Source organism: Strigops habroptila, chromosome W (assembly GCF_004027225.2).
Source record: "Strigops habroptila isolate Jane chromosome W, bStrHab1.2.pri, whole genome shotgun sequence".
NCBI classification, from domain to species: domain Eukaryota; kingdom Metazoa; phylum Chordata; class Aves; order Psittaciformes; family Psittacidae; genus Strigops; species Strigops habroptila.
Genome location: NC_044301.2, coordinates 7,608,231 through 7,622,676, shown reverse-complemented (window position 1 = coordinate 7,622,676; position 14,446 = coordinate 7,608,231). Strand labels below are relative to the sequence as shown.

At 42.5% G+C, this 14,446-nt stretch overlaps 1 pseudogene; it reads right to left on the bottom strand.

Moving 5' to 3' along the window:
* Window positions 1-3,166: 3,166 nt before the first annotated feature.
* LOC115619241 lies at window positions 3,167-14,186 on the bottom strand (annotated as a pseudogene).
* Window positions 14,187-14,446: the final 260 nt, after the last annotated feature.

Genomic DNA, 14,446 nt, shown 5'->3' with positions numbered 1-14,446 from the left:
CCGGGGTCGAGAAGTCACCTCCTCTTCCTCTTCCTCTGATCCACATAGTAGTAACTCTTGTTCAGATGCTGTCCGTTGTAGTATGTGCATTGGGACTTCATCTTTCTTCACTACACGGGTTGCTTTTTGTGCCTCTCGTTTGCTTTTGCTTACGGGGCAACCGATATTGTCACAAATTGGCCATTTGGTTTAGCTGCAGTGTTTTTCACTGTGGTTGGAGCAGCTGCAGTGTCTCTTGCCAGGGTTGGTCCATCTGCTGTGCTTGGGGGTTGAGTAACACCAACAGCTGCGTTGTCTGTTGCTGTTGGGGTTTGAGTCGCTGCTGTGCTTGTCACTGGGGTTGGTGTAGCTGCTGTGCTTGCATTTGGAGTAGCTGTGTTGTCTGTTGCTTTGCCATCAGATCCAGAGACATTTTTTTCCTTTTGAAGTTTAGTGTTGAGCAGGGCTCTGTAGGCGTAGGCCAAGCCCCAGCACGTTGCCATGATTTGTCCCTCTCTGGTATAACCAGGAGAACAGTACACCTCGTTTAAGTGTTTTACTAGTTTTTCCGGATGTTGCACTTGTTCAGTGGTGAAGTTCCAAAGCACTGGAGGGGCCCACTGGCCTAGATACTTGCCCATACTATCCCACACACCCTGCCACTCATGACTGTCCAGCCTCAGGGAAAATCTCTTGGTGGTCCTCCTATATCGTCGTCTAACCCTAGACCAGACTTGAACCCGACACTGCTTAACTTTTGAGATCAGACAAAATAGGGTGTTCCCAGGGCGGGATGGCCGTGGCTAAAACACACTCCGTATGTTTGCCAACATGCTGATCCCCAGCACAATCAGCAGGCAGGTCTCAAGGTTATTCAAAGGCCATCCAAAACCTTCAGAACTCTCAAATGCTGTTGTAAATAGGCTGGTGGGGGAGCGGGTGGTGTAAGGGAATGCCTCCTTCGTAGGTTGACCCCCCGAGGAGAAAAAAAAAGATATGTAATTGCTAAAAAATTTCATTATATACCTCCCAAACTATAGAGGTGATGATGTCCTGGGTTCAGCTATAGCAGTCATTTTTCTCCTTCTTAGTAGCTGGTGCAGTGCTGTGTTTTTTAACTTTCAGCCTGGGAACAACGCTGATAACACCGATGTTTTTAGTTGTTGCTAAGTAATGTTTATTCCAACCAAGGACTTTCTCAGTCTCATGCTTTGCCAGGGAGGAGGGGAAGCCAGGAGGAAGCAGAGACAGGACACCTGACCCAAACTAGCCAAAGGGGTATTCCATACCACAGCATGTCATGCCCAGTATATAAACTGGGGGGAGGTACCCGGAAGGCCCAGATCACTGCTCAGGTCGGGCTCGGTATCGGTCGGCGGGTGGTGAGCAATTGTATCCTCTGCCCTTGTTATTTCACTAATCATTATTATCATTGGTGGTAGCAGTAGTGGTTTTGTATTATACCTTAGTTGTGGGACTGCTCTTATCTCAACCCGTGGGAGTTACATTCTTCCGATTCTCCTCCCCATCCCTCCGGGAGCGGGGGGCGGAAGGGGGGGAGTGAGTGAGCGGCTGCCTGTTTCTGAGTTACCGGCTGGGCTCAAACCACGACAGATGACCATGCTGGGAATGCAAACCAGACCAGTTTCATGATCAATGAGTCTATTGTATTACAAGTCATTACCATGAAGTACAGTGAAACAAGAACCTTAGCCAGGGCCCCCACCTGATAAACACCAAAACAGCAAATACTGTCTGTAAAAGTAAGATATGACATGCTGAAACTCCGAGATCAAGCGCAACATCTCTGAGAGCAAATAAATCAACATTGTGACGAGTAGTAACAATGAATGCTTATCACAAATATGATTAGATACACTCTGGTCAGATCTGTCATTATCTCAAAACTTCGTGCCCCACATTGGGTGCCACAAAGAACTGTCGTGTTTTGATCCCATCTGGCAACTTGGAACCATGCAGCCACTCACTCACTCCCCCCCTTCTTCCTCCCCCCAGCTCCCAGAGGTATGGGGAGGAGAACTGAAAGAATGTAACTCCCACGGGTTGAGATAAGAGCAGTCCAGTAACTAAGGTATAATACAAAAACACTACTACTACCACTAATAATAATAATGATAGGGGAAATAACAAGGGGAGAGGATATAATTGCTCACTACCTGCTTACCGATACCCAGCCCGACCCGAGCAGTGATCTGCGCCTTCCAGGTATCTTCCCCCAGTTTATATACTGGGCATGACACGCAATGGCATGGAATGCCCCTTTGGCTAGTTTGGGTCAGGTGTCCTGTCTCTGCTTCCTCCTGGCTTCCCCTCCTCCCTGGCAAAGCATGAGACTGAGAAAGTCCTTGATCAGAGTAAACATTACTTAGCAACAACTAAAAACATCGGTGTTATCAGTGTCGTTCCCAGGCTGAAAGTCAAAACCACAGCACTGCACCAGCTACTAAGAAGGAGAAAAATGACTGCTATAGCTGAACCCAGGACAATAACAAAAACAGGTTTTCTACCTAACACTATACCCTTTCCTCTGCAAATCTTTGATGGTGCCCTTTTTCTTCTTGTCCAATAGCCCTTTTGTACTTTAAAATTTAAAAACAAACCAACCCTTACTTTAAGACAATTAGATTCACCTGCTGGTGCTGTGCTCCCTAGGTCAGATTTTGGCTTTTTATGCTTTACATAAAAATCACAGTACTGGGGAACTCACCACAAGGCATCAAAAGTACCTGGTTTAATATAAGATACACCACATTATCATTTAATAGCAAAATCTAAACAAAATGGAAGGAGAGTGAAACAGCATGAGGAGAGCAGATGAAGGCGTTGAGGTTTTTTGCGTCTGAGTAAGAGCTCTGAATGCATGCTCTGATTTTGCAGCCACAAATTTTTCTGAGAAAACATAAGTGGGACAGTGGCAGTTTGAGTATCCAAAGGACATGGAATACAAGCTTTGACAAGTGTGAACTACTTCATTCACTTCAGGGTCCGTATGTCCTCTGGAAGTACAGGGTATAGGTTTTCTTTTGATTTTTCCTGTTGTTCTACTGTGACCAAATAATCTTTCTGCCTATAAAGGATCTGTTAGTTTTACTCCTCAAAGTGAAACAAACCAAATGAAAATGCTTGTTCCATGCATAGTTCATGGTACTGACCAAAGCTGAAGTCTACTTTGGCAAATGGAAGAAGGGAAACCCAGCCAATTAAGTAGAACTTCACCTCTGCTACAGCATCAAAATGTGAAATGTCATGCCTAAAATCAAGTCTTGTTGACACTTAAATTACTGAGCAGTTTTCCTGAAGTCAACATGATTAAGTATCAGTAAAAGTTTCTTTTAATATTGGCCCTAAAAAGAAATAGAGGGAGAAATGTTGTGGAATTCAGGAAGAGAACTCATAGTGAACATAAAACACATCAGGACAAAAAAGGGAAAGAGAGAAAAGTAAAAAATCATTCAAGAAATTTTTTCGGAGAAAAAATAAAGTTTCTGGATTAATCTCTTCAGTTACCTTTTTCTCCTTGTTTAAGACTTTTCACAAAACTTTCATACCTTTTTTGTTTTCTGGATTTTTTGCAAATGGTTTGAAGTGAATAGAACCAGTATTTGCTAACTGCAGCCCCAACAAGTTTTGCCATTTGTGAGAAGCATCATCTGGGGAGGCTGTCTGGAATCTGCTATTTCTGGGCTGCTGAGGCATTATTTTTGCTTTCATTTGTTGTTCAGATGCTTGTTTCACTTCTTTGAGCTTTTCTCTATCTTTCTCAGAGAGATATTACAAAACAGAAGGAGCCGGACCTAAAACCAAAAAAAACCAGTAAGAGATAAGAAATGAAAAATGACTACAACTATTTCTGCCACTTTAGTGGAGGAAAAAAGCCTACCGCTATGAATAAACATTCAGAGAAAATGCTCTTAAGCAGCAATAAACGGTGCAATGGCAGAGACGACAGATAGATAAAAAATTGGCCACTAGTGAATCTTTTACACTATTTACCACATACTTACATATTTGTAAACTTCACTATTGTAGATACAAATATGAACCATATTTGCAAATTACTTTTCTAGTGAATTTGAATGTATTTCAGTGAAACCTCATTTTACAGGGGGAAAAGAAAAAAAAAACCAAAACCTCACCTCACGGCCTACTATATTCTGAATTCATAAGGCCATGAAAAAATAAAAAATAAAAATAACACAGCAAAACACAATCCCACACATTTTTCCTCTTTAAAAGACTGAAGTAAATAAAAATATAGACAGATATGTCAACAAGCTGTTGAGATGAAACTGAACAATGATGAGGTGTTCTAACTAAGCCAACTAGATTTAGTATGTTTATATTAGAAAATAGCATTCAGACTAGACCAAATTTTTACTGTTACATAGAAAAATAGGGGGCCTGAAACCCAAGCGAAGGAGTGGTCACATATATCAATACCTTTTAGACCAGTCTCTCCTAGTCATTCCCTCCTCTGGGAGGCATTCAGAGCATGACTGCTTTGCTGTCTTGTATCGCTCTCAAGTTTTCCAGTTGACTCTTCTAATGCCTTCTGTAAACGGCAGCTTTCATTCCCAGCTGCTACCACAGGTTGAAAGTAATGGACTAGTCTGTAATTTTGTGGCAGGGCAGGTGGTGGATATATCTTGGAAGGGAGACAACGAAACAAAAATCCACTAAGAGAGAGATACAACTTTGTATTTAACACTTACTAATGTGTTTCAGAAAAAGTCACCTCAATCTAAAAATTCCTCAATTTACATCTCAGCAGTAGAAACAGGTATAACAAGCTACTGATTCTTTTAGACCCAGTCAGTAAGTGGCATCATAATACAGACTTTGGGAACAAACTTATATGGTTAATACATATTATAAAAAACAAGAAAAATGTACATCAAGCTGCAGCAAAATTAACAAGTCTTAATATGCATTGCTTTTATTTGAGAAAAGCTCTAAGTATTGCTTAATAATGATTTTAAAAAAAAAAGAAGTCACATGATTTAATCAATTAATTGCACTATTGAGCACTTTTGTGCTTGTTGTATTTTAATGTCTTTCAAAGTCCTTTTCCCCCCACATTCTTCATTCAAGCTGTTATTTGAAGGTTATCCCTGTGCCTGCCACACAATGAAATTTTATATACCAATATCCTTCCTTTTTCTTCATTAAAAAGAAGACCGTATCACACAATTCTGTTTGTCATTCTAATTTATGCAAATATATATGGCATAAATTAGGTAAACCTGAGAACAGAGTTAACAAATTCACTTGTCACTAAAACAGAAGTGGATGAAGCATGCGGCCTGATTTTTACAGAAAACTGAATGTTGCATCTGAAAGATCTAGAAGCAAAAGATGTACTACTTTTTATTTCAAAGTGAAATCAAACAATTCCTCTAACTTTATGCCAAACAATAGTGTGAAAGACAATTGTTCAAAGCCAGTATATAGGCAAAGTTTAAATTCATCCAGTAGTCTGACATATTTTAGGTTTGTATTATTCAATTATACCTTCCAGCACTATAATTTTGCTCATCCTGCAATCTTTATTGCTGACCAGAACTTTTATTTCTAAGAACATAAAAACCCTTGAGCAACATTAAAGTCCATACAGCTCACATGTCAATTTGCTGATGTTATTCTTAATATTTAAATATCAGTATCTGCTTACCTTGCTTGGAGTTGATGATTTTGGTGCCAAGGAAAAACCATCCGAGATTTTGCCTATGTATTTAACTAACTTCTCTTTCAGACCCTACAAAATGACCGGAAAATTGGTCAGTATTTGAAACATGTATGTTGGCAAAAAGCATTTTTCTGAATATTTTCCATTTTTCAATATATTTTATGGAGTATAATTGTAGTTCTTTGTCTTCACTGCCTTTCATTTAAATTAGGGTTCTGAATCTGGATTACTATCATACAGCTAAAAAACTACTACCACAGATACTGCTGTAAGATGAACATGGCTCATAGCAAGGCAACAGTATCACTGCGGTGCCTAGCCAACATCATGAGTGCCATTAATTGTGTACAACTAACATCAACTACAATATTTCATGCATTTAGAAAGTGCACTAAAAATAAAGTGGTATCAAGATCAAATTTACAAATTTGTTTGAAAATACACAAGTGTATCTAAAAAAAATATTCTTTGCACGTATTGGGTGATATTTTGTAGCCATGATTCACAATCATTTGTTTCCTCCAGTGGAACTGAATGCCATATCTGACAAAGCAATGCATATTGTCCTTTTAAAAATAGAATTTGGGAGTTTAATCTACATTGGGATTAGTGGAGGACTTTGGAAATTATTTCCAGATTTGGGCACTTCAATATAGAAGGAAGAATAGAAATCAGGGCTAGAAGATACCAGTCCCCTGAAAATTAAAGTATCGGGCAAATAGAGACTACATTTATGTCTTCTCCCCCCATCCCCCCAAGTTACACTACAGCTTTTTAGATAGAACTACAGTTCTTACTTTTTTTGGCTTTATACTGCATAGGTGCTGTCCAGCCATAAAAGCCATCGCCAGGTTCCTCATCTTTTAGAACTGTATCATAATTTGACAGTGTTTCAGTTACATAAATATAATTATCTTCCTCCTCTAAAGCTCCTACACCAAAAGCCTAAAATATATATTTAAATAAACATGAGAATTCAGAAGGGTAAAATTAATACTTTTAAGTCATGTCGGAACACATCTATATGTGTATCTATTCATCTGTATTATACAAGACGTCCAGTATACATGTATATACTGGGAAAAATGTACAGCTTCACAAAAAAAAGCACTACCAACTAATGAAATAAAAATAAAGAACAAACTTGACCAAACAGAAATATATTCCACTCTCTTGGCAGGGAGGGATAGTGAGTTTGGCCTGTACAGGATGAGAACAACAGCCTAATTCCAGAAAGTAACATTTGCAGTCTGACTAAGAGCAGGTTAAGTTCTCAAAAGCATGAAAACTAAACAAGTATAATTCCCAGAAATATAAATTGACAGTGCTTCTATGTAAGAACTACAAATACCATGGAGGGAAGCAAAACCTCTCTAGCTGATAGACTCAAAATTAGTGAAAGTAAAACTGAACAAAAATGTAAATGAAAAAAGCACTGAATGTTAACTTTCTCTAATTGAAGACAAGTATTTTCTCCACCGAACTATTCAGAGTGAGGTATTTCATAGTTTTCTTTAACAATATCGATAAGTGAAGGCATTTAAGAGTTCTAAGGATTTGCCCACATCTTCACATTAAGTAAAAAGCAAAAAAAAAATACCCAACCAAACAAGAAAAAATCCTGTTCTCAAACCACATTTAAGTTTTCTTACAACCGTACAATGAATAGATGCCTTCCAGAGAAGAAAACCCAAAATTTATTTAGATTTCACTGCACTAACAATAAAATGCATTAAAAAATGTCCTCACCTGACCCATAATACCTACTTTTCTTCCTTTACTGTGTTCTCAGATCACAAAGTAAATTGCTTGTAACTTCAGAACTATTGTCGTGATTTAAGCCCAGCCAGTAACTCAGAACCACACAGCCACTCGCTCACTCCCCACCCTTCTTCCCTGCCTCACCCCCCACCCCCCCCACCCCCCCTCCTGGAGGGATGGGGAGGGGAATCGAAAGAATGTAAATCCCACGGGTTGAGATAAGAACAGTCCAGTAACTAAGGTACCTTATAAAACTACTAGCACTACCATCAATAATAATAATAAGGGAAATAACAAGGGGAAAAAATATAAAACTAAAAGGGGAAAAGGAAAAGAAAACAATAAACACAAGTGATGCACAATACAACTGCCCACCACCCGCCAACTGATACCCAGCCTGACCCGAGCAGCAATCTGGGCCTTCCGGGTAACTTCCCCCAGTTTATATACTGGGCATGACGCGCAATGGTATGGAATACCCCCTTGGCTAGTTTGGGTCAGGTGTCCTGTCTCTGCTCCCTCCCAGCTTCCCCTCCTCCCTGGCAGAGCATGGGACTGAAAAGTCCTTGATCAGAGTAAACATTACTTAGCAACAACTAAAAACATCAGTGTTATCAGGACTGTTCCCAGACTAAAGTCAAAAACACAGCACTGCACGAGCTATTAAGAAAGAGAAAAATGACTGCTACAGCTGAAGCCAGGACAGTATCCAACCCTTACTCCATACCATTTACATCATGCTGTGATCCCATATTTTTCAATATACCATCGCTTTTTCTCTCATATATATACACACACACATAAAGAGACATATCGTTCCTTAGGCCATGGACCATCCCTATAAAGTTTGCTGAATTCATCCAGTCATGAGGTCAGGCTCCATCTCTTATAACAGTCTTTCAGGGCAGGAGAGACGGTGTGTAGTGTTGGATTGTTGCCTGCTGATGACACTGCCGAACTCGTCCTGTCAATGCTGAGCTCATCCGGTTTCATGAAAGTTCTTTTTTGTTGGGGTGATGATCAGAGGGAAGTCAGGGTCAGTCGATGGTGACCTGAGGACAGTGCCGGGATACTCCCGCTGCTGCTGCTGGCTTTTCCCATGACTTTATTCTCTGCTGATGATCATGGCAGCACATATCTTCTTTTCAAAGCCCAGAGTGGTGGAGATGGGCATCTAGCTGATGGGCTACAGAAGTGTTATGTCGCAGACAACAGCATATAATTGAGTTCATTGGCTGTTTTCCTCCAAAATTAAATCCCCTTGAGATACACACTGTAGTTCCCCATCTTCCTGCATTACCCACCAAGCATATCCTGGTCCCTGAGCAAAAGAAATCCCACAAGTGTGTTTGCCTTCACCTGAAGCAGGAATAACCCAGACTGTCTTCCCCAACAAATTCTTTATGTGCACCACAGGAACTTTATCACCCTCTATGGTAAATAAAACCTGTGATTGGGCTGGGTCAGCCCTGTTGGCAGATCCCCTAGTGTTGACCAATCAGGTGGCTTTTGGTAAATGAGTATCCCAGTGTTTGAAAGTCCCACCACCCATTGCTCTCAGTGTAGTTTTTAGCAGCCCATTGTACCGTTCAATTTTCCCAGAGGCTGGTGCATGGTAGGGGATGTGATATACCCACTCAATGCCATGCTCTTTGGCCCAAGTGTCTATAAGGTTGTTTGTTGATGCGGGAGTCACGGACAACGCTGAGACGACCAATGTGATCAAGCGATTGCCAAAGTTTATTGCCGATACATCTGACTATATAGTTACATTGTTCTGTTAGCTAAGCGTCATACACCCGGATACAACGATTTCATTGGTCCTCCCAAAAAGTCTAACATGCTTACTTTGCTAAATATCGCGGTTTACTTGCTAAATATTGCATATCTGTCGCCATCCTTAAAACCTTCTGCTTTTTGTAATTTCACATCCTGTTCTTTCTTTCAGTGGAAAGTTTCAACACAACCATTACTTCTTTACACATAGTTTTAGTTCCTTATACATAGCGTTAGTTCCTTATACATAGCTCTAGCTGCTCTTGCTAAGTCTTTGTGGTTTCTGCTCACACTTCCTTATGCATAGCCTTAGCTGCTCTTGCTAAGTAACCCTATAGTCGCCAAAAGGCCTAAGCTCTGCTTCAGGCAATAGTTCTGCCCATTGATCTGTGGCCTCTGCTCACCTCCGTTACCGGCCTATGCACAGTTGTTCCGGAAATGAGTCCCATTGTCTGACTCAATTCCCTCTGGGGTGCCATGTCACCACAAGACTTGTTTCTCAAAGCCCAGGATAGCGTTCCGGGCAGTGGCATGGGGCACAGTATATGTTTCCAGCCATCCGGTGGTTGCTTCCACCATGGTAAGCACATGGCGCTTGCCTTGGCAGGTCGGTGGGAGTGTGATATAGTCAATCTGCCAGGCCTCCCATTATTTCGAATTCAGCCATCATCCTCCATACCAGAGAGGCTTTTACTGCTTGGCTTGCTTAATTGCAGCACATGTTTCACATCCATAAATAACCTGGGCAATTGTGTCTATTGCTAAGACCACCCCTTGATCACGAGCCCATTTAGATGTTGCATCTCTGCCTTGATGGCCTGAGGTGTCATGGGCCCACCGGGCTAAAAATAATTCACCCTTATGTTACCAATCTAAGTCCATCTGAGCCACTTCAATCTTAGCAGCTTGATCCATCTGTTGGTTGTTCTGGAGTTCCTCAGTGGCCCAACTCTTGGTTACATGAGCATCTATGTGGCGTACCTCAAGACCAGGCTCTGCACCCAGGCAGAAATTTCTCGCCACAATGCAGCAGCCCAGATGGGTTTACCTCTGCATTGCCAGTTGCTCTGCTTCCATTGCTGCAACCACCCCCACAGGGCATTTGCCACCATCCATGAGTCAGTATAGAGAGAAAGTACTGGCCATTTTTCTCGTTCAGCAATGTCCAAGGCCAGCTGGATGTCTTTCACCTCTGCAAACTGACTAGATTCACCCTCTCCTTCAGCAGTTTCTGCACCTTGTCACAGGGGACTCCATACAACTGCCTTCCATCTCGGATGCTTTCCCACAATAGGGCAGGACGGTCAGTAAAGAGGGACATTGTTTCTCTCTTTCTGACAGTTTATTATATGGTGGGGCCTCTTCAGCATGCATCACCTCCTCCTCTGGTGACATTCCAAAATCTTTGCCCTCTGGCCAGTCCATGATGACTTCTAGCCAAGGATTCATGGAGCTTCTGGACCAGTCACAATAGGGTGCTTTTGCCACTCCTTCCCACTTAGGTTGATTTCAGCCTCCAGTACAGTCAACTCTTGGGATCCTCTGGTCACTCCAGAAATACAAAAGGGTTCCAGCCCTTGATAGTTTGATGGCATCAGGGTACATGGTGCACTGGTATCTACTAAAGCCTTATACTCCTCTGGGACTGATGTGCCAGGCCATCTGATCCACACAGTCCAGTAAACCCGATTGTCCCTCTCCTCCACCTGGCTGGAGGCAGGGCCCCTCTAATAGTGATCATAAGACTCTCCACTTAGGCCTTGTAGAAAGAGATTAGAATTCCTTCTCACAGGAGGTGGAGTAAAATCAGCTCTTCCACTCCATCTGGGAAGCTGCTCACCAAAGACTGGAACAGCAGCTTTCTTGGAAGGATCATCCTTGACCGTTGTTCTCCTCTTCAGTTCACGCACCTGTTGCTCCAGAACTGAGGTAGGTTTTCCATCCCACTTTCTCATGTCTTCTCCGTGATCCCGCAGGTAAAACCAGAGGGTGGCCCGTGGCGTGTGCCTCCTATATCTTCTCTCTCAGGCAATAGGGCACCTTCTGTTAATAGTTGAGACATGGGTTGGTACATGTGGGGAGATGGATAGATCATCTCCCAAGTGTTTGAATTACTGGGTCAGGAGTTTTTCACAACTGAAATGATGAGAGGGGTGAGATTGTCTTCGAACTCTCAGAGCTGACGAGTCACTTCATCCACTCTTGGTGATGCTGCCTCACTCCAGGTCACTGATGCCAATGACTGGGCATATGATGATGGTGCACTCCGTGTAAGTTTCCGCCACATGGGTCGTGTACGTTCAACTTCATCTGGATCTACGGGTGCATTCCTGGCATCTGGCCTACAATAGATCATCTCTAGAATGGCTGATTCCTTTAGGGACTGGATGCCTCTCTCTATCGTGATCCAGTTGGCTGAGCGACTCATAACATCGTCCTTGTAGGGAAACCTTTCCTTCACAGCTGCCAAGAGCCGCCTCCAAAGGGTGAGGGCTCATTTCTCTTTTGCAATTGCTTTGTCAGTTCCCCCTTTCCTAGTAAGTGATCCCAGCTGCTTGGCTTCCCTACCTTCTAGTTCGTGCCCGTCGGCCCCATTGTCCCAGCATCAGAGCAACCAGGTGATGATGCGCTCCCCTGGAAGACGGGTGAAATCTTTTCGCATATTCCGCAGTTCAGTCGAGGTCTGGGATGGAGAAGTTACCTCTTCTTCTTCCTGTTCTTCTGATTCCTGTATTAATAACTCTTGTTCAGATGCCATCCCCTGCAGTACGTGCATTGGGTCTTCATATTTCTTCACTGCATGAGTGGCTCTTTGTGGCTCTCGTTTGCTTTTCCCCCTGCTGACAGGGGCAACTGATATTGGCATGTATTGGTCCTTCGGTTTATCTTCAGTGTCTGTCACCGGGGTTGGAGTGGCTGCAGTGTCTGCAACCAGGGTTGGAGTAGCTGCAGTGTCTTTCACTGGGGTTGGAGTGGCTGTAGTTTCTGTTGTCAGGGTTGGTGTAGCTGATATTCTTGGGGGTTGAGCAGCTTCATTGTCTGTTGCTTTGCCATCAGGTCCAGAGACATCTTTTTCCAAAGACGCTGTGTAGGCGTAGGCCAAGCCCCAGCACGTTGCCATGATTTGTCCCTCTCTGGTGTTGCCAGTAGGAAAAGGATGGAAAATTAATCCAGGCAAAATTCAAGAACCTGCCCAAACTGTAAAATTTTCAGGAATTCACTGGCACTGTGGTCATTGGGAAATATTGCCCAGAGCTAAGCAGAAGATTTTAGATTTTCTTACCCCACGAAGTAACGTGGAAGTGTTAGCCAAGAGAAGAACACATAACCACTCTAAGGAGGTTATATGTGGTGCTTTATTTCGAGGCCCCGGGAGCCAGGGGTACGCACCCAAATCTGGTTCCAAAGACCGTCACAACGCGCTCGCAATTTATCCTATTGAGATTTCACAATCTAATGTATATTCAACAGGTTACATCCTCCTCTCATACATATGTATTTATAAATTGCATCATCTCCTGATTACATCATCAGTTGTTTCTGCGCTTGCGCAGCCCCCTTCTGGTGGTCGTCAGGATGAAGTAAGTAGTCTTCCTCAGATGAAGTAAGACGTCTTCCTCGCTATGTCCTTTTTACCTTTTAGAGACCTGGATAAGTCCCAACGATTGTGCTTGCGCCAGTATTCTTCTCTCTCTCCTTGACTGGTTCTGGTATACAACTCTGTTTCTTAACACAATTAAAAGTTCTACTCGAATAATCTTTAAAGTACTGTACCTACCAAACCACCACCTTATAAGGATATCGCTTGAATACTCTCATAAATCTACGTCCACATCCTAGGTACTAGGCCTTTCTGACCTAGTAACAAAACTAACAAAACACAAATCAACCAAATCGGTAAGGCTAAATACTATATATATATATTGATTAAAACCTGATTAAACTTCTGTTAATCAAACGTTATGATTTCTAACAGAAGCTCAGCTATTTATTGGTTGGTTTGGCTTTTGGCAACAACACATCCCTCATTTGGAGCAAATACTCACTGCATCATATAAAGTGATGTGAAAGAAATATGAATTTGAGTGGGGAAATGAGCAGCAGCAAGCATTTGAAACAGCTAAACAAGCAATTCAACAGGCTCTGGACCTCTTGTTAGAAATCATAACGTTTGATTAACAGAAGTTTAATCAAGTTTTAATTAATACATACATATATAGCAGCCAGCCTTACTGATTTGGTTGATTTGTGTTTTAGGTCAGGGAGACCTAGTACCTAGGATATGGACATAGATTTATGAGACTATTCAAGCGATATCCCTATAAGGTAGTGGTTTGGAAGGAACAGTACTTTAAAGATTATCAAGTAGAACTTTTGATTGTGTTAAGAAACAGAGTTGTATACTAAGAACCAGTCAAGGAGAGAGAGAAGAATACTGGCGCAAACACAATCGTTGGGATTTATCCAGGACCCTAAAAGGTAAAAAGGACATAGCGAGGAAGACGTCTTACTTCATCTGAGGAAGACTACTTACTTCATCCTGAGACCCCTGCCCACGACCACCAGGAGGCACTACGCAAGCGCAGAACATATGGAAATGATTTTTATACTCATTATAATACGAAGCGGGGATGAGTCATGAATATGTATCAGCATATTGGGAGAGGCGATGCATATGTAATACTTTACAGGATAAAATGCGGGCGCGTTGTGACAGTCTTTGGAACCAGATTTGGGTGCGTACCCCTGGTTCCCGGGGCCTCGAAATAAAGCACCACATATAACCTCCTTAGAGTGGTTATGTGTTCATTCTCTCCGCTAACAGTTTTGGCGACCCAGATGGGACCTCGCGGGCATTGTTGAGGCGGCTCGGGCATCGATTCATCTCCAGCCGGCACCGAGTGATTCTCGGGGAGCCATCGACCGCGACCGACCTCCGGTGCTCTCGACGGACCAACGGCATTGGTAAGAGACGGTGCTTTATTATTTGGTATTGGTACCATTTTCTGGTCTGGTAAGAGCCTGCCTGTTAGACATGGCGAAAGCTGTGCGTGGTTGGGCTACGAAGCTCCAAGGGGAAGCCTAGGCACCGTCCGTCAGACAGTGGCGAAAGCCCTGCAGGTTCGGCAACAGTGGTCTGGTCTGGTAAATTATTTGGTATAAAGCCTGCAGGTTCAGGCAAACAGTGGTCTGGTAAAGTATTTGGTATACTTTCATATTTTG